Raw genomic sequence first — 22,053 nt, 5'->3', positions numbered from 1 at the left:
TTTAAAATCGGATTGGAAAAAATATCCTGATACCCTTATGACATGATCAATCCTTGTATATTGCCTTTCCTGAAGGATGAGAACGTCAATCATTATCTTTAAAAATTTTAAAGGATGAGAACGTCAATGCAGAGGAAGTAAAAATATCATAAAAAAGAGTTAAAGTTGCCCATTTGCACGTAGTCTCTTTTGGCTTAGAACCGTGAAGTTATTAAACATTTTATTATTTCCCACGTCTTTTTTGGCTTAGAAAGCCATTGGATTCTTGAGTACGCTGCCCACATTCAATAAACACCCATTGTTTAAAGATATCAAGTATGCCGCCAGATTTTAGAGTACGCCGTCGAAATATCGAGTACGCTACCAGATTTTATGGGTTCAAACATATGTTCCAAATGTATCAAGTACGTCGCCGGAATATCGAGCACGCTGCCGGATTCTAGAGTACGATGCCTGAATATTAAGGGGTACGCCGGCGGAAATAGGGTGTAAGCGGAAATAGAGTGTACGCAAGCGAAAATAATGGGTACGTGGGCGGAATCTCATACAGAGAGGCGGTACTATTAGAAGACGCCACCGTTCTATATTGATGTCCACGTGTTGTGGATCCGATCGTCTATGCATATTGGTGACGGCCAAGATTTAAACGAACCCAAGGAACTCTGGGTTTAAAGAAATATTTCAAATCCAAACCAAACCGGTTGTGTGTATAGAGACGCCAACGTTTCAAAAAGCTTTTCAACACATGTCAAGCATCCATCCGTCTCTAGTTATTTCCAATAGAAACGAACCCAAGGTTCTGTCGGTTCAAATACACATTCAGACAAAGCAAAAAATGCCTTGTGAAGCGTGCTAATTTAATGGGTAGTAATGAAAAATGAGATTTATGTTGATGTCCGAAGGGTAAAGGTATCAGGGTCTTTGGACCCGAATTTGAAGAATCGGCCGTCGTTTGATGCTTGTTTTCAAAAAGTACCTGAAAACCGTAATTTCTCGAAACTATAAGACGCAACTTTTCTCTATCCGTTTGGGATGGTACAAAAACCGTGAGTTACCTCATTATCTTCTACACGATCAACGGTGTTGATACCATACCATATATACTGTCGGGACCTTTTTACCACTGTTTGCTTAGCCGACCTCCTATTAAAACCGCTCCCTCCCTCTAAAGTGAGAGTGTCAAGACAAAAAAAAAAAAAAAAAATATATATATATATATATATATATATATATATATATATATATATATGAGAGAACATTTCCTACACACTTGTGTAGGTAAGTTACCTACACACTACCTTAAAATACAGTGGGGGCCCACATTGTTTGGGTGATCCAAACAATTCATTTGAATGGTCCTCACATAGATAGGGTGTCCACAAAAAATCAGATCCATAGGATCATCCCAACCCTACGATTTGTGGAGGTAAAATTGACGTGTATAAACCTTCACAAATTAGTCCATTTTTTGCCTCCATAGTTTGAATGGTTAGGATGATCCTATGGATCTGATTTTTTGTGGACACCCTATCTATGTGAGGACCATTCAAATGAATGGTTTGGATCACCCAAACAATGTGGGCCCCCACTGTATTTTAAGGTAGTGTGTAGGTAACTTACCTACACAAGTGTGTAGGAAATGTTCTCTCATATATATATATATATATATATATATATATATATATATATATATATATATATGAGAATAGAGTTCCTAAGGTGTCACCTCATATAGCTTATATGAGGTGGCGCTCACAAAACATAAGGGGTCCACATTTTTGGGGTGATCCAAACCACTCATTTGAAAGGCCCTTAGATGGATATGGTGCCTACAAAAAATCAGGTCCATAGGATCATCCTAACCCTTCCATTTATGGAGGTTAAAAATGGGCATATTTATGGAGGTTTATACCCATCCGTTTCAACCTCCACAAATGGAAGGGTTAGGATGATCCTATGAAGTTGATTTTTTGGGCATACCTTATCTATACGAGGGCCTATAAAATGAATGCTTTGGATCATCCAAATAAAGTGGGCCCCTTATGTTTTTAAGCGCCACCTCATATAAGCTATATGAGGTGACACCTTATGAACTCTATTCTTTATATATATATATATATATATATATATATATATATATATATGAGAGAGGCGTGTGTGTTTTTTTGGAGGAAAGAGAGCTGTAACGGTGGGATTTGGAAGGAAAGAAAAAAGGGCAAAAACAAAGGGAGAACCAATGGCGGCACTCCCCCTCGGCGTTCGAATCGCATTGACACAACAAGCAGAATCTCCGCGGCCTCAACAAGCCCAAGTGCTCCACCTGCGGCAACGTTGCCCTTTCCAGGTTCTATTCTCCAACTCCTCTTTTTTTTTTTTTTTTTCCTTTTAAGAAAAAACTGATGGTTCTAATTCTGCAACGGATCCTAGCATTCTTTGGGAGGAAGTAGATGCTAATAGGGCTGGGTGGCAGCACCCTTGGTGTCACCAGATTCCTTCAAGACCGTGCTGAGTTGACCATGTTTTCCTCAAGCATGCTAGCCTTTTTTAACTTCATCGTGAGGAACAATTCGGTTGGTATAATGCTAAGAGGGGCGAGATTCACTTGGTCGAGGTATCGGAGTAGAAGTAGAATGGATGACTTCTTTGTTTCTTAGGTTTGGTTACATCGCTTTCCCAACACTTGCCGGATTACTTTGCCTAACCCAATTTCTAACCACTGCCCTATTCTCTTGGACCCTAGGATGAACTCTTGGGGGCCAATACCTTTCCGGTTCTAGCTTACTTGGCTATAGGAACCCAAAATGCTTGAGAAGTTAGCCAATTGGGTTGAGATTCATCAAAGATAAACTTATAAGATGGTCTCGAGAAGAGAAGGGCGTGGTCAACTTAAAAAAAGCGGTCACAGTAAGGCTGATCAAGGATCTTTAGGAGAAGGAAGATTTGGGCTCTTTATTCATTAAGGAGGAAGAGATTCAGAGGGATATAAGAAACAATGTTTGGTGGATCCTTCAAGGAAACAATGTTCAAGAGTGAAGTGACTTAAGGAGAGAGATAAGAATGCAGCTTACTTCTATGGCATAGCTGGTGCAAGAAAGGAGAAATAGGATCCACTCATTTGTATTAAACGAGGTAAGAAGCGAAGATCAGGCATCCGTCACTGATGATATATTGAACTTCAATCGTTCTCACTACTCCTAAGATGAATTGCTTTTCCTCCAGTAAGAGAGACTTGATTTCAGCCACCTGGATCCAGATAGTATTCGTCGGTTTGAGTAAGGTTTCGGTGAGGACAAAGTGTGAAGGACCTTGTTTTTTTTATGAAAGGTGATTGTGCCTCGAGCCCGACTGTTTTTTTGTCATGCTTTCTTCTGGGAATGCTGGGACACAATTAAACTTGATGTGATGTCTCTGTTCGAGAAATTCCATAAGTATTTGTCTTTGGATAAACGCACAAGAGCGACATTCATTGCCATTATCCCAAAGAAGGATGGAGCAGAAAGACAAATACTGTAAACCTATCAGCTTGGTAGGTAGCATGTACAAAATCTTGGCAAAGGTCCTTGCATACAGAGTCAAGAAAGTAAGAAGACAAATCTTGGATGGATTTCTCATTGCCAATGAACTACTAGACCACTACATCCGCAGTCAGAATAAATGAGTGATTTGCAAATTGGATATGGAAAAGACCTACGGTAGACTTGAGTGAGATTGTTTGGACTATATTATGAGTCGAATGGGGTTCAATTCAAGATGGCAGTTTTGGGTTTATAATTGCATCTATACCTCCTTTGATCAGCACCATAGGATGTTCCTGCGAATTATGAGGTAGCATTTCTCGTATCAGCTCTTTTGATGTATCTAGGCTCTATCTAATGACTTCTATATGTCCGATTCTCTTTAGTAAGAAAGCATGTTCAATGGGTCACAAGTTCCACGGCTTTAAGGGTTCTCACGGGCTTTCGACAATCAATCCTTTCTCCTCTTGTTCTCTATCACGATCAAAGCTCTGAGTAGGATGTTGGATAAGGCCAAGAACTTCAGAATGATAGAGGATCTCGAAATTCGCCCCTCAGGAGTCGAGGTCTCCGATCTTCAGTACATAGACAATTCCTTTTCATTTAGTAGTGCTGAGGAGGGTAAGATCAAGAATCTAAAGGCAGTCAGTCATTGCTATGAAACAACCACAGGGCAACGCTCGAATTTTAACAAGTTGATGTTGATTGGCATCTGTTTGACTGTGAGGGAGGAAGAGATGGTCGTTTCACCTGAATTCTTGGTTGTTGATTGGGATCTATCCCTGGTATATACTTGGGTCTTTCGATTTGTTGCTAGCCCTCGTCAGGCTTTATGGGATCTGATCATCAAGATGATTCAGAATCACCTCTCCATGTGGAAAAGAAATCCTTCCCTCCCTCTCCTCTCTCTCTCTCTCTCTCTCTCTCTCTCTCTCTCTCTCTCTCTCTCTCTCTCTCTCTCTCTCTCTGGGCGGCATAAATTCTTAATAAACACCATTCTTTCAAATCTTCCTCTGTTTTTTATGCCCTTGTTCAAATATTGGGTGAATGTTATCCATTGCATCGAACAACTGCAATGGAACTTATTATGAGATGACTCGGAAACCAAGAGAAGGTTCCATTTCGGGAAATGGAAAGAGGTTTGCAAGCCAAAAGTCTTTGGGTCTCATGTAAGTTATCTGCTAAATTGAGCTGTAAGTGAGGTGCATGTCTGCGAGAGGTAGAAAGATTGGGAGAAATGACTTCTTTTGTTTTGACATGAAGCATCTGAATAATTAGATAAATAGATGAATAAATAAAGAGGCTTTGCCACGCTTGTCTTTTATGCATGTCTCCACATTTCAAGTGCTCATCTTTTACAACCAGACATGAAGTGGTTCAGACTTCAGACAGTAAGCAATGATTGTGTAACACATCCCATTAGAACTGGTTTGGGAATGATAATGTACTAATATAAATGATGCCTACCCACTGAGGCCTTCTAATGTACTCATAATTTGGTATGCAGATGTCCATACCAGTCGTGCAAGAGTTGCTGCGCAAAAGCTCAAAATCCATGTCATATTCATGGTATGTGTACTATTATTAGTTAAATATGTTACAAAGACACTATTTCTGGAATGTCATGTGTTGGCCACGCGTGTTGGACTCATCGCTATTTTTTCTTATGTATTTTGTTTAGGGCAATGATAAATTCGCACCCCCTGGAGGACCCCTTTAACGTGAATTGCCGTTAAAAAGCATTAAAGTTTGCCACATACCCTCCTTTAAAGGGGTGCGAGTTATCCTACGGGGGGTGCGGATTTATCATCGCCCTTTGTTTATACTAGTTTAATTTTATATGAATTTCTATTTATCTATATACATCCATCCTTCTATCTTGTATGATTTTATGCGCTAAAATCATATCACTATACTTCAATATTATCATGTTACTCATTGATTTCTCACTGTATTAGTTTTCCCTGTTTCTGACACCTTATGTTCATGTAAATAAGTTACAAAGTTAATGAAGAAAATAAGATTTCATCACCTCTTGTTTTCTCAAAAGAACAAAAAAAAAGATTTCCTCACCTCTTGGTTATTTGGAACAGAATCATTAATCGTAATGTTTGAAGAGATCTGTATGTCATTTGAACCATTCAAAAAAAATAATCTGTATATCATTTCATTCTTATACTGCATGGGAAGCTGTTCAGCTTACCCAAACTAAACTTTAATGATGAGGTTATATTTCTTATCTTCCTCATCTTCTTGATTGACCTTCACAGTTCTGAAGCCAAACGCCACTCTTCCGGACAAGCAACCCTTCATCAAGCTCTCCTTTGTTTGACCAGCAATCAACCGATGTGCCTCCTACAGGGTAAGTCATATAGGATCACCACCTTGTATCTACTTTCAGACCATTGTCCTGCTCGAAACTCCTCCATGATTCATTTGCTGTACTTGTGCCAGGGCTTCCGTGAGGTTTTCTTCACTTCGGCAACTTTCTAATGATTTTGCTCAATTCAATAGAGCTCGCATTCCACTAAGATCAAGGAAGCCATTGTCCCGAAAGGTTCATAGTGACCTCATTTTTCTCTTGTTCGTGATACATATATCTTCTATCTGGCTTCAGTAGACATTGCTTCGGATATGGGACATTGTTGCAGGATGCCGCGGCTATAAATGCATGGAGGTTCTCCAAGTTGAAGGAGCACAATGACAGTAACATCGAAGCCGAAAATGAAGCATTTGACAGATATATGCAGAATGTTAATTTACTGGAGGAAGCATTTTCCGTCAAGTTGTCACTGGAAGGGCCCACAACAGATGGCCCACCTACACTGGATTCTGCATCTTCCAGTGAAGACGAGTCCCAGAAAGTGAGCTCAGGGATGAAACTTAAGCTAAAATCAAATTCTGAGAGAGCAAACAGCATCAGACAGAGAATAAGAGATCTTGTTGATCAAGGGCTAAGGAGGTTGCAAAAACGGGAGTTCGATGGTGATGATGAGGGCTCAGGCAATGCAGATGACCTTAATGCGCAGAAGGGGATTAAAAGGCCAAAGAATTTAGGAAAATGGCTCGCTGAAAGGACTGTGGCAGTAAATGATCTTATTGACAAATTGAACAAAGCTCGAAATGAGGATGAGTTGAAACCTGCTTAGAGATGAAATTACAGTTGTTTACTGATAATGATCCAGATGATCTGTTGAATTCTGAAAAAGCTGGTTCTCCTGAAAGCAAGGATGTTCAGACACCCGATGAGCAGAACGCTGAAAATGTTTCAATACCCAACCAAGAATCAGATTCAATACCTTCATCTTCTTATTTGCAACGGAGATTGTGCAGCACCATTGAAATAAACCAAGAAATTCTATCTGATATTGACGTGCATTTCTCTTTGCTAGCAGAACTTTGACATCAGTTCTAAAAGAGGTGCTTCACACTGTGTCTTGTCCTTGATTGATTATCTAGGCACTGCTTGAACTTCAGAACATACAGTAGCAACATTGGAAATGCCTTTGTAAAACCAGTTGAGAGGATCAAATGCTTTGAGAAGTTGTGCTCATTTCATGGTAACAAGCGGTGGCTGAGCAGCAAGGGAGGGCTCCTGGCTCATTTGAGTTTAACGATAATGCCCTGAATGTATCATTCAAGCTTCCCGAAAACAAATTTTTTCTGTGGCTGGTAATTGTTTTGTTGATAGTGTTTTTAGGGCCTTAAATACCGTTGTTTGTTTACATCGATCAATTCAAGTTAGAGAGGGTTCAGTCTATTCCTTATACTTATCTACAGGATATGTTGCTTATGTTTCCTCCTGATCTTTGAAGTTTAAACTGGCTCAACTGCATGCACTAGATTGAATGCTGAAAAATATCTTATTATTTTCAGATCTCAGTAACATTCAGCCGAAGCTAAGGAAGCTCAACATTGAATATAAGAATATTGGATGATGCGGCGTTTTGATTTTCAACAATATGGGTGTAATTTACCCTGATTATTTTGCCCTTAATGCGGCCCATTTGGTTTAAGCAGGACCTGTGTATACTCTTATACCCGCGTGGCATCTTGAGTGCAGGCAAATCTCATGCATTCTTTCGAAAAATCACTAGGCTAGAATCAGTCAATTTTGCTGAAGGCATATTCGTTTTGGAGGGTTAGGATCAACCCTCTAATGTGCCGTCCCTCTATAGATCGGAGGGTTAGGATCAAACTATGGAATTGATTTTTGGGGCACAGCCTATTTAGGTTGTGTCCCATCTTATGGACGGTTTGGATCATCCTATGGCGTGGGCTGTACGGTACTTTTTTCATCATATTAAAAACTCTTTATTTTGAATGCAATACTGTTTATGGACTCAAAATTGTGTTTAATTTTGAGTCCAATAATCAGTTTTGGACTCCATCAATTCTCAAAATCCAAAACGAGCAGGGCCTAATGGAACGTTGGCAGCCTTGAAATATTAGTGGGAGTATGAAAAGCACTTGAAAAAGAGGAAAATAAGAACCTAATTTGAATTAGCGTATTTTTTTTCACTGTTTTTCTTTGGGGGGGTATTTCTTATGCTCTCACCCTGCCCCCTCCACTTGTGCCCTCTCAAGTCTTTCCCCTTCCCTCGGCTCATTTTTCGCAATTGGGCCACGATGAAGTATTCATGGTTGCCAAACATGCCGTGAATGTGAGGTCTGATTAAGCTCACACCATCTTTTCGGTGAAAGAAATATCCTAAATTAATCAACCGATCAGGTAGCAATAATTAAATGGCATAGATTGAACCAGTGTGAACACTCATCGTGGTAAAGTCAATTGCCCTTGAATTTTCCAAGTTTGACTCCCAAATAAGGGGTAGTAGGGCTGCAACTCGGGTCGCGCGGGTCGGGTTTTTTTTTGGAAAACCCACGATTCCCAAACCCGGCCCTACCCATGATAAATCTCGGGTCGGGTCGGGTTTTTTCACGTTGACGCATTTTTTTAAGAAAAATTCTTGTTTGGCAAGGCAACTCAACTCATAGAAGTAGAAATTACACTCACATTACACTTGAATCAAACAATGATGTAATTACACTCACATTACACTTGAATCAAACAATGCTGTAATCAAACAATGTTGTAATTACAATCAAACACTTGAATCAACTCAACTCATAGAAGCAGAAATTACACTCACATACAATAACAGTGAGTGCGTGGGTTTTCACCTTTAACTTTTAACTAACAATAGAAAAAAATGTACATACTATAACTTATGTAACTCGGGTCGGGTCGGGCCTCTTCAAACCCGGCTCGACCCGAGATTCATGCGGGCTTTTGAATGCTCAACCCGGCTCGACCCGAAACCCATGAAACCTGAACCCAACCCAGGCTATTTTCGGGTCGGATCGATGCGGGTCAGGTGAAACCCGGCTCGAGTTGCAGCCCTAGTCAAAAGTGTTGAATTTGGCAGACTCTTTGGAACAGAAAAGGGTCAACAACCCCAAAAGCAATTTCCAAATAACCTATCTACTTTCTAATTCTCTTAATCTCTTCCATGTGCTCCAAACATTCAAGAAGGCACTATGAAAAGATTCTCAAGTGATTTCATTTCTTCAAAATCTGTCTGCCTTCTTTTCATCTATACTGTTGTGTTGCCATTAGTGATTTCTTGCTTGGTAAAGATATCTCCAATCAATATGATGCTAATTTAAAAAAAGGGTTGGTGGTGCAGTCATAAAAGAATCCCAATGGGGTTTTAAAGTAACTTGCCACCATGAAAAGAAAATGGCATCTTTATGATATTTTTCCAAAGTTCCTTTTAGGCTTTCAACCATTTGGATTGGTGGGTGTCTTCATGTGGTGTGGTTCCTTGCTTTATTCTCCTCCTACCACTAAAATGCCCATAAATTTTTTTTAGACTTCTTCATTTGTCCTTCAAGATTATCCCCTTCTCCAAGAAGGATCTCAGTACTAGAATTCAATTATCTTGTATCCCACTCAATAACAGTACCATTTCATTTTCGCTTTGCTCTCATCTCTATGCATCCTCTTTATACCTCTTGATCTTGACATGATTATTTTTAATTTCTTAGATGGGTGAGAAAACCTAGACCATAATCATACTGCATATTTTCAGATCATTCTCCTTCAACGCCTTATTCATCCCCTATTGAACTAGGATGTCCTCTATGCTTCTAGCCAAATAGTTAAGCTATCCATTCCACCAAATGGATTACTCATCGTCCTGGATATACTAACTACTAAGCTTAGGAGTTGGGAGAGATCTTTAAATTATTAAAAGTATATCAGCAGGGAACATGTCTGTTTCAATTCTAACGTGGACCCAGGTCAGAAGACTTGAAACAAAGCAGTGGTATTAACTTCACATGGATTACACGTCAAGCAATATTTATGAAGGATTTTAGATGAATAATTCAAACAGAAAATTCAAATTGAGGTCAAACCCATGATCCCAAAGTTATGATCTTTACATTCTAATGCCTGATCGACTCGCCCCCATGGCCGGCCACTAGTTATTTAAATCCACACTTGTATGTTTAAGTGAGTAATTATAGTCATAGAAAGAGATTTTCATATTAGGGTGAGTTTGAATCTAGGGGAAATGTTATGGAAAAAGATTTTTTTCATGGAAAAAAAATCCAGGGCCTTGTAGGGTTGCAATTTTCTTAGAAAATAGGGAATTTTTCCACACTCAACTCAACTCAACTCAACTAAAGCCTTTGTCCCAAACTAGTTGGGGTAGGCTAATGAATCCTTCAGAAAATTTTCATGAAGAAGGGGAAACGATCTATCCGGTTCAAATTGAGTAAGTCTAATCCTGACACTTTGACACTAGTTGGGGTCGTCTACATGGATCATTTTCTTCCATTCTCTCCTATTCAAGGTCATGTTCATTGTTATGTTCCTAGCCCTCAAGTCTTTCTTCACTGTTTCTACCCAAGTTGTTTTCAGTCTACCCCTACCTCTTTTTACTCCATCAATATGGAAAATTTTCCATATTAAAAAAAAATACACTAAATACAAGTTAGTTGAAAAGCTAATTTTCCTTGAAATAATATTTTCAAGATAAATTTTCCCCGAGTCCCCATAGTTTCTCTATGATTATTCTTTTTCCTTTGTGGGTACCTTCGACCTTTGTTTAAATTAATCGAAGGAGGTAAATTAGGTGGATTGTGGTATGAGTTCTTTCTTGTTTTTCCAACCAAACCCATGAGTGATTTTGTCATGAGATATACTTTAATGAGATAAGATTGCAGCAATATGTGGTTTTTGGCCTCAGCCCAATGGGCAAAATACAAAAGTCTTTCGTGAGATTGCATATAGAAATATGCGAATCCTTGGAGGAACATGCAATTAGTGAGTGTTGTCGGCATTTTCTAAAGGCAATAATACCAAGTAGAAGACTTGTTATTCTCCACCTAATAATCAAGAGAAGCACAAATGAAGAAAGCAACGTGAGAAGAGGCGTGGAGAATAATGGGGATGGCTGAGAATGGGAAAGGCAACTAGAAACATGTACGTTAAAGCTAAGGAAGATATAAAAAAAGAAGAAGGATTGGGAGGAGAGAAAAGCATAGACAGTGGTGAGAAAAGAGACAGATATGGTCACATGAGAGCCAACCTGACCTAACCCAACTAGAGGTCGATTATTGGGCTTCATTATCTCTACTCCCAAACCCCCATTGAAACAAGGGAAAAAGGGTGAGCAGTGACCTCCCTCACTAGCTTTTCAACCAGTACTCCTTTTGTTTTATTTGCTTGGTGACATGACTAATGGACTAATCCACCATCATTAAAAAATAATTATAGCTTAGAGAGAGGGAGAGAGCAATACATACGAATAAGTAGGTCACTTGTATACTTAGTATGTATTGTTGGGGTTTCACACGAAAGCAAAGACCCTACACCGGAAAAGTGAAACGGATGCTGATGGGCTTATAAGGACTTGGCTACCCTCCTCTTAACGGCTACCTTTCAAGGGTGAGTTCTACCCGGATCCCAATAGGTGGTATTAGAGCCAGGACATAATAACCAAGTGTACCCTCGAGGACAAGACAAAATCCCCAGGGGAAGATCTTGTAGTTCCATAGTAGCTTATGTGTGGAGGTGGAGATGGTTTGGGTTCCACAAGAAAGCATACATCTCACATCGGAAAAGAGAAACAGATGTTTCGGGGCTTATAAAGACTTGGGCACCCTCCCCTTAACTGCTAGCTTTTAAGGTGAGTTCTACCCGCCCCAATATGTATCTCATGTAATTTTATACTATACCTGGAGACGCCACATTACCCAAACCAATATCTTCTATAATATTGTCCAAAAATTCCATCTAAGTGTATTTTCCCAATAAAAAAATACCAGCGAGAAAAATGGTTAGGTGATCTGAACCAACCATTCATAAGTTGGGCCCTACAATGAATGGAACATGCACCAAAATTGCCCGCATAGAAAAATCCTAACCCTCAAATTTGTTAAGGCTATATTTGTTTTGGATTTTGAGAGCCGATTGTGACTCAAAAATTAATTATTGGACTCAAAACTTACGTTTAATTCTGAGTCCAATAATCAGTTTTGGACTCACATTCGGTTCTCAAGGTCCAAAACAAATAGGACCTAAGATTTTTGTATCGTCATTTTTGTACTTTCTGAGCCATCTATTTTACAAGATTTGATTTTATATGGTGTGTGGCCGTGTAGTCCAGTATTTTTCAAAAAGTATTATTCAGATGACTTCATAGGATGATCCAAACCGTTCGTTCTGAGTCAGGATCAAACTCTTCTTTTGAGTATGATTGGGCCCTACAGTGGTAGAACCAACCGAGCGTACTACTGAGCATTGATTCTCTCCAGCCGACTTCATAGGATGATCCAAACTGTTCATTTGTTGGACCACAACGTAAATAGGTTGTGCCCCAAAAATCATTTCCGCAGGATGATCCTAACCCTCTGATCTATGAAAATGTTTTTTTCAGACAAAAGCTATTTGCAATGTGGCCAAACAAATGAACGGTTTAGATCTGCCTATTAAGTGGGCCGTACAGTACATTTTGAAAAATAATGGACTATGCAGCCACATTATATAAAATCTCCTATTTACTCTACCACAATAAGGGATTTGCTGGGCAATTTCGCAGAAAGCCATTTCAGGGCTGGCTTTCGCATGTGAGAACCGCCACATCAGATGGATTAAATACATTAGACAAAATCTCCCAAAAAGTCAACCTGTGTGGCTGTTCTCAGATGCAAAAGCCAACATCAAATCCCCTATAATCATGATTAGGATTGTACAGTGGAGAAGATTTAGTGGGGACAAGTGGATGAGTGATCTGATCACTAAAAAATTGGTCCCCACATAAATCGTTTACACTATTTTGTACAGTAGTTATTGCATATGCTTTTATTATGGAAACAAGGGTGGTTTGGGGGCCATATGGTGAAGTATCATGGAAACTTGAAAGATGTGAAGACAAGAAGAAGAGGACCAAAGGGAAACTTTACCCAAGGCACCATGGGCTGTTCAAAATTCTAAAGAGAAAAGAAAGAAGCATGTGATGAGAGGTAGGAATACTTTACAAAACATTAGAAATTAAGTTGCAACTGAGAATCCAATTTAATATGTTACCCAAAGGGGTGAAAAGTGATCTCTCATCCAAAGCTCTCTACTAGGGTAGGTGGAGAGGGAAATTTTCATTGGGGATATGTGTAAGATGTGTAGGTGAGGAGAGCATGATAGAGAGGAGGCCAACAGGCAAGGCAACGTGGAGGCAAAGGAAAGGAATTCTGACACGAGTGCTTGGCCTGTACTAAGAGACTATTGATATCTTCTTAATAATGTTGGTTGAGAGGTGGGGATATGAGGTTGAATTGACCCATGAAACCATTCTAAGAAGGCAAAAAGAAAATCACCACCATCCTCTATATGGGATTGTATTCTACACTCCACCTCCCACCACACATGTTATTCTCTTTGGGGTTTTTTTTTTTCTCTTTGGTTTTTCTTCTTTCTGAAGTTTTTGGAATCTTTCTTAGATATTGATGAGAAGTAGAAATTGGGTTTGTCTATTTCATCATAATCCATTACTGTGAAAGGTTTGTTTACCATGTAAGATGTTAACTGAGGCCATGATTCCTTGGGACCCCTTCCCCTCTTTTAAATAACCTTTGAGGCTTGGAGAGTGGACCTATTATTGGTGGATAAAAACTGAGATAGGATTTTTTTTCTTTTTCCATGACAATCAAAGGGTATGTACAGTATAAATTTTAACTAGGACCCATTTTACACAATACTTGAATCCTTCAAGTTTGGTGAAAAAAATCAGCAATTGGGATCCAACATCCCTTGTATAATAATAATAAAAAAATGGTAATATTGATGAACAGGAATTGAAATTGGCCTTTTCCCACCTTTTCAATTCACATGATAATGATACCACAATATGGGTTGATTACCATTCAAGTGTTGGATGAGACTATGATGTCCATTAACCCTTTTTTAAAGATCTTTTTCTAAGGTGGGTACATCTTTAGGAGTGCATCAACTCTACTTATCTTAAACATTGGTTTTTCTTATAAAATACTATCCTTTTTCATCCCTTCACATTTCAAATTCTTTATGAGGAAAATGACCCAAACCAAAAGTGTCACGCTTACCCTTGAATATGACCGATAAAAATATATAAACTTGGAAAGATCAGAGGGCTCTTTTTTGACCTAGGAATAGATTTCTTCACGTATATCATTTCAAAAATTGCTTTCATTTTTAAGAGTCTTCACACAGCAAAAAGCAAAAACAGATGGTGAGATTTTTTTTTCACCTGTTGTTGTGTAAGAGAGAGTGTGTTGAGAGAAACTAGAGGTGTAGAGGGGCATATCACGCGAGTGAGATTAATGCGTCTCGTTTCTCCCAAAACCAAACAAAGAAAAAAAAAAAAAAAAGTTTTTCGTTTCAGTTCACAGTTCATCGTATACAGGCTCACACTTTCTGGAATCTTAACAGAAATAATTTAGTAGGTGGTGACTGGTGTCACCTCGTGCGTACAGCCCAACAGGAAAGGCAAATCGTATGGTGTTGCGTGGGGCCCACTTACTTGATGATCCAGACCGTACATGCTTTTGATTAAATAGATTGCCAAATATATGAAACTATGATCCATCAAACAATTCTAGCCCTTGGATTTGCAGAGATGTTCTTGTGGAATATCCTTTCCTAATCATGGTGGGTGGGTTTTATGGGCATGTTTAAAGGACCCACTTATTTACAAGGATCGTGTGGTTTAGATTCATTTTTATTGTTAAAAGTGAGATGGGTACGATCGACACCCATAAGCATCTAACATTTGGTTGTATGCCGAAAAACTCTTCACCGTCGATGTGGTGGGCCTTATAGTGGATAGAGCATAGCACAAAAGCCACACCGATCTGTGTATATTTGCATGTTGAATTTGAATTTGGTTAACTGTTCATCACGCGTTTACACATTATTTACATAAGTTTTTCATATGTTTCCCATGTATTTCAGAAACATTTCTCCAATTTTATATCATATTGACCCAAACATGAAGCTCTCTGTAATGTTGATGGACATCATTTCTTTTGCTAGAATGCTCTAGAAAAATACACATTTTCTTCGTATATTTGGGTGCCACGTTAGCTGGTTTGTTTCTTTCCTATTTAAAGCTTAGAGATATATCATTTTCTTTGATTTGTTGAATTTTCCTCTTCTCTCATGACGAGTACTTTGGCTGGTTGTGGAGGCACTTTTGGGGGGCCCATACAAACATCTCTTTCTCGCTACAAGATAAAAGTCGAAACGAGAAAAAGAAAGGGAACACTCTTTATAATGTTTATATTATATTATATGAGATTTGAGCTTTATCTTCGTTTTCCTCGGTCAAAATCTGCCCTCTTAGAAGCGGCCAAGGGAGGGAAAAAGCAAGCATAATAACAGGATTTGTGGGCTGGCCATGGATTCTCTTGAGAGGATTTTTTGTTTGGGTTCAACATATGGTGATAAAGAATTCAATTAAGTTGGGTTGGGTTGGGAGAATTGCTGACATTATGTAGCAATGGGCTCAGTGTAAACACGTTCCTTGTCAGAAGTCTTGCCTCGTGCCCTAGTGGTTAGAGCGTAAGGATCGCAATGAGGTCATGGGTTATTGAGCTTTAACTTATATTCATAGCGGAAGATACGACCCCCTTAGCTTTACCTTTGTATTCTTGTATGTTGGCGATTCCAACCCCTAAAAATACGGAAATTATATATTCGCCCCTTTTTAAAATATACTATAGGGGCTGTGCCAGGTAAGAAAAGGGGGCTAATATATCACTTCCCTAAAAATAAAAATAATAAGGGGGTTTAAACGAGGAGCACTCTATTTATTGTTCAATGGCCAGTGGGGCCAAATTTCAATGGGAACTTGATGAGTCGATCCGCCTACACGTCTTGCCTTTACTGCTATATCGGGAGTTACTCCACGTAGAATTCTATATTGCGTTTCATTGAATCCATTCCTAAAGTTAAACGGTAATCAGGAACTTTATATTGGGGTTTTTGAAAAAAAGAAGTCTCCTACTTTGCATCATTTGCAAAAGCAGTCTAGTAGTTTGACAATTTACAAATAGAGTCATCACCTTTTAGGGCCTGTTTTGATACCTCATGCATTTGTATTTTGATTTGGATTTGAGTTTTGGATACAGAACACATCAATCATCTTCATGATCGTGTTTGAGAGAGAGAGAGTGAAGGAAGTTGCTACAAATATTGATTTCCAAATAATGTCTCGCAGAACAGATTTGATAATCGAAATTTTTTGCACTGTTGTAGCTAATTTGGAAATCTAAGGATTTGGCCCAGCTCAAAATATCAACTAAATCCAAATTTAAATCTTGTTGGTATCCAAACGTGGCCTTAGTGAATTTTGCAAATCAAGTCTTGCCATTAATTTGTGACCAAATTACCACGTGGAAATCACGTCCGTTCATTCCTTCAAATGTGAAGTACATCAGCCCCTTTGCAGTCATAGATACACTGTGGCTGGGTGTCCCAAGTGATGAAAAGGGACACATATATCATTTCCCCACTTAAAAAGCTTGATTTAATTTGGGAAATGATAGAAGTATCTCCTTTACGTGTCGCAAAAATGATGGGCCCTATCCGTATTATGCATGGTGTAATATAATCTACTATAGAAAAAATTCCAGTAAAAATTTTAGTTTTGTAATTAAAATTTTCCATGGAAAGACAAATATTATATATAACATTGATTTTGATCATTTTACGAATATATATATTTTTACCATGGGTAAATCGGTCACAAATAGACGGGCAATGGAAAATTGATCCCCTTATGACAATATATAAGCTAGTTACCAGTTAACTAACCAAACTTCTCCAATAGCTTAAGCTGTTAGAGAAAGGTGTTATTTATTTTTTATACTTTAACACTTCCCCACACGTGTGGCCCACTTGGCAAACATGTGGCACATGCGGTCCTTTGACTCTAATACCATGTTAACTAACCAAACTTCTCCAATAGCTTAAGCTGTTAGAGAAAGGCATTATTTATTTTTTATACTTTAACATATAAACGTTGTGAATATGGGCAGGAGCCTATATTTATGGGCTCCAGATGGCTCGAACCCGTGACCTTCGTGAATTAAAATTTCAAATTATTTTGATTATTTGAACCCAAGATACAGAGACAATTTCCATACGACTATACTAGGGACTAGGGTGTGGGGTTTCTGTTTCTGTCAGTTCCTCTCACCATTTTCATGAAGTTTTTCTGCAATTTCCCGTGATAGATATTATTCATGGATGCAGGGCACATATCCCATCCACTGACAAATATAAATATGGATCCCCACTTTGGGCAACGTATATTCCAAAAAAACAAAGGGGGAAAAAAACTTGAAAATTTAAAATTTCCAATGGAAAAATATCTATAGAAAAGTAAAATAAAATGTCTAGTGGGCCTGTTTGGATGTAGGGAAATTTTTTTTCCAAAAAAATGTTTCCATTGAATTATTTTTCCAAAATCAACAATTTTCCTTCTTTTTTAAGAAAAACTACGAACCTGCCTCGGGGGATGTTTAAATCTAGGGATAAGAAGATAAGAAAATTTCGGAAAATAATCTTTTCGAAGGAAAAAAGATTGCAAAAGTTTGGAAAATAACATTATTGCCCAGAAAATTAAATTTCAGGATCTAACATCTTTGCAGCCGTCCGCCTGTCCTTAAAAAAACAAAGAAAAATTTTGATTTTGGGAAAAAGTTTACCAAACAGTGGAAATTGTTTTCCATGGAAAATTTTAAATTTTTCAAAAAGAATTTGCAGTTTTTTCTAGGGATCATCGCAGAAGGCACAGAGATGTGAGTCTAAAAAAAATAATTGATCTCGGTAAAACGAAAAAAAAAACAATGGAATGTGAGTTTACCAAACAGTGGAAAATTCTTTTTCATGGAAAAAAAATCAGAAAACTGTTGGGTTATTTCAATGATAATAGCAGGAAAAATGGTTGTACGTTTTCTTTTTAAGGGAAAGCACTTTGTGTGGAAGACTTTGTTTTTTTGGCTGTTCTCCTACTCATGAGATACAGGTGGTTTCATGATGGGCCCATTAGATGAACGGTTCTGATATCATTTAAGCATGTGTCGTGGTGAATATCGGGTTAGTCTATGATGAAAAATATGGTTTCATGATGGGCCCATTGGAATCTCTAGGCCATGTTTGGCAACCACACAAAATTATCCCATGGAATAATCATGTGCCCAAGTTTTTGAGGCTAAGGAAGGAGAAACATAATACCTACTTAAAATTGGTATTTTGTTTTCCTGTTTTTAGGAGCTTCTCTTGCTCCCCTCACTCTCACCGTCTCAACTTTGTCCCTATCCCTTATCTCCCAAAATTGGCACCACAAATATTTCATGGAATTTTTTTTCAAAGTTGCCAGACATGGCCTTAGCGCGGAAATTTAAAAACAATTTCTTAAAAAATAAAAGAAAAAACAGAAGAAAGGAAAAAAGTAAAGAGCACTTATGTTGCCAAAAATAATATTGAGAGGTGCCAAGAGGAGGACTAAGGGTGTTTATGCACGGCCTTTTAGCCGATTTAATGTCGAGGGAATGTTTGGATATAGCGTAGTCCCGGAGGAAAAAATTTCCTCAATGTTAACTTACCAACTTCTCCAAAAGCTTAAGCTGTTGGAGAAAGGCATTATTTATCTTTTATACTTTAATACTCCACCGCATGTGTGGCCCACTTGGCAAACACGTGGCACATGTGGTCCCACTTTGGGCCGACCATCGCATGTGGATTTTTGCTATCTGGGAGGTTTGAACTTGAGACCTTTGGCTCTGATACCAGGTTATTTCAATGCTTGGCTAACTCATTTTGGTATGGAATTTTTTATTTCATTTTTTCTAAGTTTTTAAGAAATTTTCAATACAGCTAGACTTTAATTTTTATTTTTTTTCTTAGACACATTTATCCGATATACAAACGGCCCCTTACAGAATGCCATGATCATTCAAATGCTTTTAACAAACATTACATGAACTAATATGTAGCTTATTGGTAAGTTAGTCATATTCTACATGTATCTTTTCTAAACTAATAATTTAAACTTCTTCCCATACATTTACATTCATAGATAGTAGGTCTAAATGGAAAAATGCATGCTTTTAAGTTGGAGTATTCGGTAGGTCATGCGTAGTTGCGTACATACATTTAGCATGAATTATCACTATTTTAATACCTTTTCCAGGTGTACTCAGTGCTAAAAATAATCTTTTATGTTATAAACCATGTCATATTTTCTTTCTGATCCATCTTGGCTGTTTGGATATAAGGAAAAATTATGAAAAACAAATCCATAAAATAATATTACATGATGAAAGATGTTTAAAGGTCGGTTTAGATTGAAATTTTTATAGCAAATGTGGAAATTTTCTGTTTAAAAAAATAAAATAAAATTCATGGACAATAGTTTGCCAAATGTTAAAAAGCTACTTTTTTAGGGAAATATTTTTTCCAGGAAAAGATTTCCCTGTACCCTAACAAGTGTCATTTTTATCAAGGCTTTATTCTTCCCAACAGTTGAAGCAACCAAACAAAGTTTTTTTTTTTTTTCCACCATAGTCTGGTCAACCAAACATGGGATTTTTACTTTACTGGGATATTTCTAGGACTTTCTTTTTTCCCCACCAATCTCCTTGGATTTTTTCTCCCACATAAATCCCAGGAACCAAAAAAAAACCCGGCAACCAAACAGAGCAGGAATTGAGTAAAAAGTGACCTTCTTTTTGCATTTTTCTGTAATAAAGAAAAAATATTAGTTTTTTCTCTCTCATTTTATCATTTTTCTATGATAAAGAAAAAAATATGTGCTCTCTCTCTCTCTCTCTCTCTGAATTGTGATGGATGTTTGTAGCCTCACTCAAGGTAGTGGGTAGACTGTAGAGCAATGAGGAGAATGCAATGAGCCTATGACCGTTACCAATATCAAAAGAACAGATAAAAACTCGGGAAATAAAGGGAAGTTGGGTCAATAAATTGCACTAAAAAAATGGGTGGATTTGAATTAAGGAGATGCTCACAATAGAAAAGTGGGTGTGTGTGTACTACTGTACAACCAAGGAAATGCGCCGTATTTTCCGAGATGATTCACGTTAGGCTCCTACCCACTTGTATTTCTCCTCCTAGAAAAAAGATTAAAAAAAAGGCAATGAATGATTTTCCTGAAATGCCAAATACCCAATTCCAGATGAGGAATTAAGGATAGATAGTAGGATATCCTCACTATGTTGTTTGATAATGGCACCTCACTTTATTAAAACACGAGTACCAAAGAGACCCACATGAATTGCACCAATGAGAACCCCATACAATAATTTTGGAGAGGAATCCTGAAGTCCCAAAAACTAAGTTCTAATGTACTTAATAACATGGTTTTAAATTTCGCCTTATTTTAATATTAACACCCTCCCATTTATAGATTTCGAAGGGGTCAGATGTGGCCGATATTAGACCTTCAAACCTTATTATCTTTTAGATTCCTAACTGATAAGCCAAAAGCTTCAAAGCTGAAGGAACGCATCAGGATAAGCCCTTTAAGCCTGTCTCATACTAGGCTGGGTTCCACCTTGTCCATACATTGGTGGGTCCCACTTAGGACCACAACATCATCCCTACCATGTCTAGAGATACTTTGACGTGTAGCATATGTACTGGTGTTTAGTGCATACAAACAGCTAGAATTAGGCTCATAACCTTAGTAGTAACCAATGTGGATGTATACGCCAAATGCTCCATCTATCTCCTACCAAATGCTTCAAAATTGATTATTGGACTCACATTTACGATTAATTTTGAGTCTAATATTCAGTTTTGGATTTTTTCAGTTGATGATACAAAATTACCGGTTTTATTTCATTCTCGGAGTGGGTCCCACTTGGCCCTTTTTAAGTGGGATGTGCTCTCTCTACACATGGATTGTCTATGAAAGAGAGGGTTTTGAAGAAAAGGAAAATGTAGAGATGAGAGTGAAAATGGCTACGAAAAGGCAAGATGGGCTTTCTCTTATAGGCACTATGAGGGCTTTTGTGATGAAGCAAAAGTAATGTTCTTCTTCAGGAGAAAGCTAGGCAAGAGGGGTTTTCTCTTTGGGGCTCTACGAGGGCTTTTGTGGTGAAGCAAAAGCAAGGTTCTTCTACTCAAGGTTGAAGAAAAAGTTAAGGGCAAAAAGAGGGGTCTTCTCTTGGGCTCTAGGAAGGGTTTATGTGGTGAAGCAAAAAGGATTTCTGTATCAAAGTGTTCTTCTATTGTTCTTTTTTTCCATAGAGTTTTCTTCTTTGCAAGACAAACATTAATTGTATTGAAGGGTTTTGCAAAGGAAAGACAAGAGAAGGAGGAGAGTATCCGTTTCGATTTTCTTTAGAATCTTGGATTTTAAGTAAGAAATCCAAGTTTTAGAAACCACTCCCCCATCCTAAGATTTCTAAAACTTGGAAACATGGGATGGTCTCCTACTCTCTTGCTAACGGAAATGAGGCTCAGAAATAAAAAAACGACAGCATATCTCCTTCTCTCGTCTCCCATCTACGATTTTGGGGAAATCGAAGATTTTAAAATCTGCGTATCCAAACAGCCCCTAAAGGATGCCTGCAATATTAAAAAGAACTTCCTACAGTTCTCATTTATTGAGGCTTTTTTATAGTTGAGAAGAATATTCAAAGGTTTTTGAGATAACTCCAATAATTCGTTTATTAAAAGGGGAAAAAAAAACAAGGGTCCAAAAGTGGTTATGCGAAATTGGTTTCCAAAGATTTAAGGTACATGCTAGACAACTTCATTATTGTACATGGTAAGATTCTAGATGGAAATTATTCAGTGACATAAAAGGCAAAAAAAGGAAAAGAAGGACTAATTGAAGAGGCCGCCCTCGTGGGGCCTAAGCAAGGGAAAATGCGTGATGCCTTTCCAAACCCAATGTCGATCTCTTTCTTTATTTCTTCTTCCTGTTAGGTTATTCATATCAATCTTCCCTTTCTTTGTCGGGGA

At 38.1% G+C, this 22,053-nt stretch overlaps 1 pseudogene across 1 annotated transcript; it reads left to right on the top strand.

Moving 5' to 3' along the window:
- The first annotated feature begins 870 nt into the window (after window positions 1-870).
- LOC143876943 (uncharacterized) lies at window positions 871-7,313 on the top strand (annotated as a pseudogene). The gene is made up of 6 exons (XR_013250494.1): window positions 871-909; window positions 2,286-2,344; window positions 5,023-5,088; window positions 5,794-5,877; window positions 5,970-6,072; window positions 6,167-7,313. The product of XR_013250494.1 is annotated as an uncharacterized LOC143876943 (transcript).
- The last annotated feature ends 14,740 nt before the right edge of the window (window positions 7,314-22,053 follow it).

This window comes from Tasmannia lanceolata, unplaced genomic scaffold (genome assembly GCF_043159265.1).
Source record: "Tasmannia lanceolata isolate RefF3 unplaced genomic scaffold, GAP_Taslan_0.1 ptg000005l, whole genome shotgun sequence".
Taxonomy (NCBI): domain Eukaryota; kingdom Viridiplantae; phylum Streptophyta; class Magnoliopsida; order Canellales; family Winteraceae; genus Tasmannia; species Tasmannia lanceolata.
The sequence above is the reverse complement of the archived record's forward strand: the minus strand, read 5'-3'. Positions and strand labels throughout refer to the sequence as shown.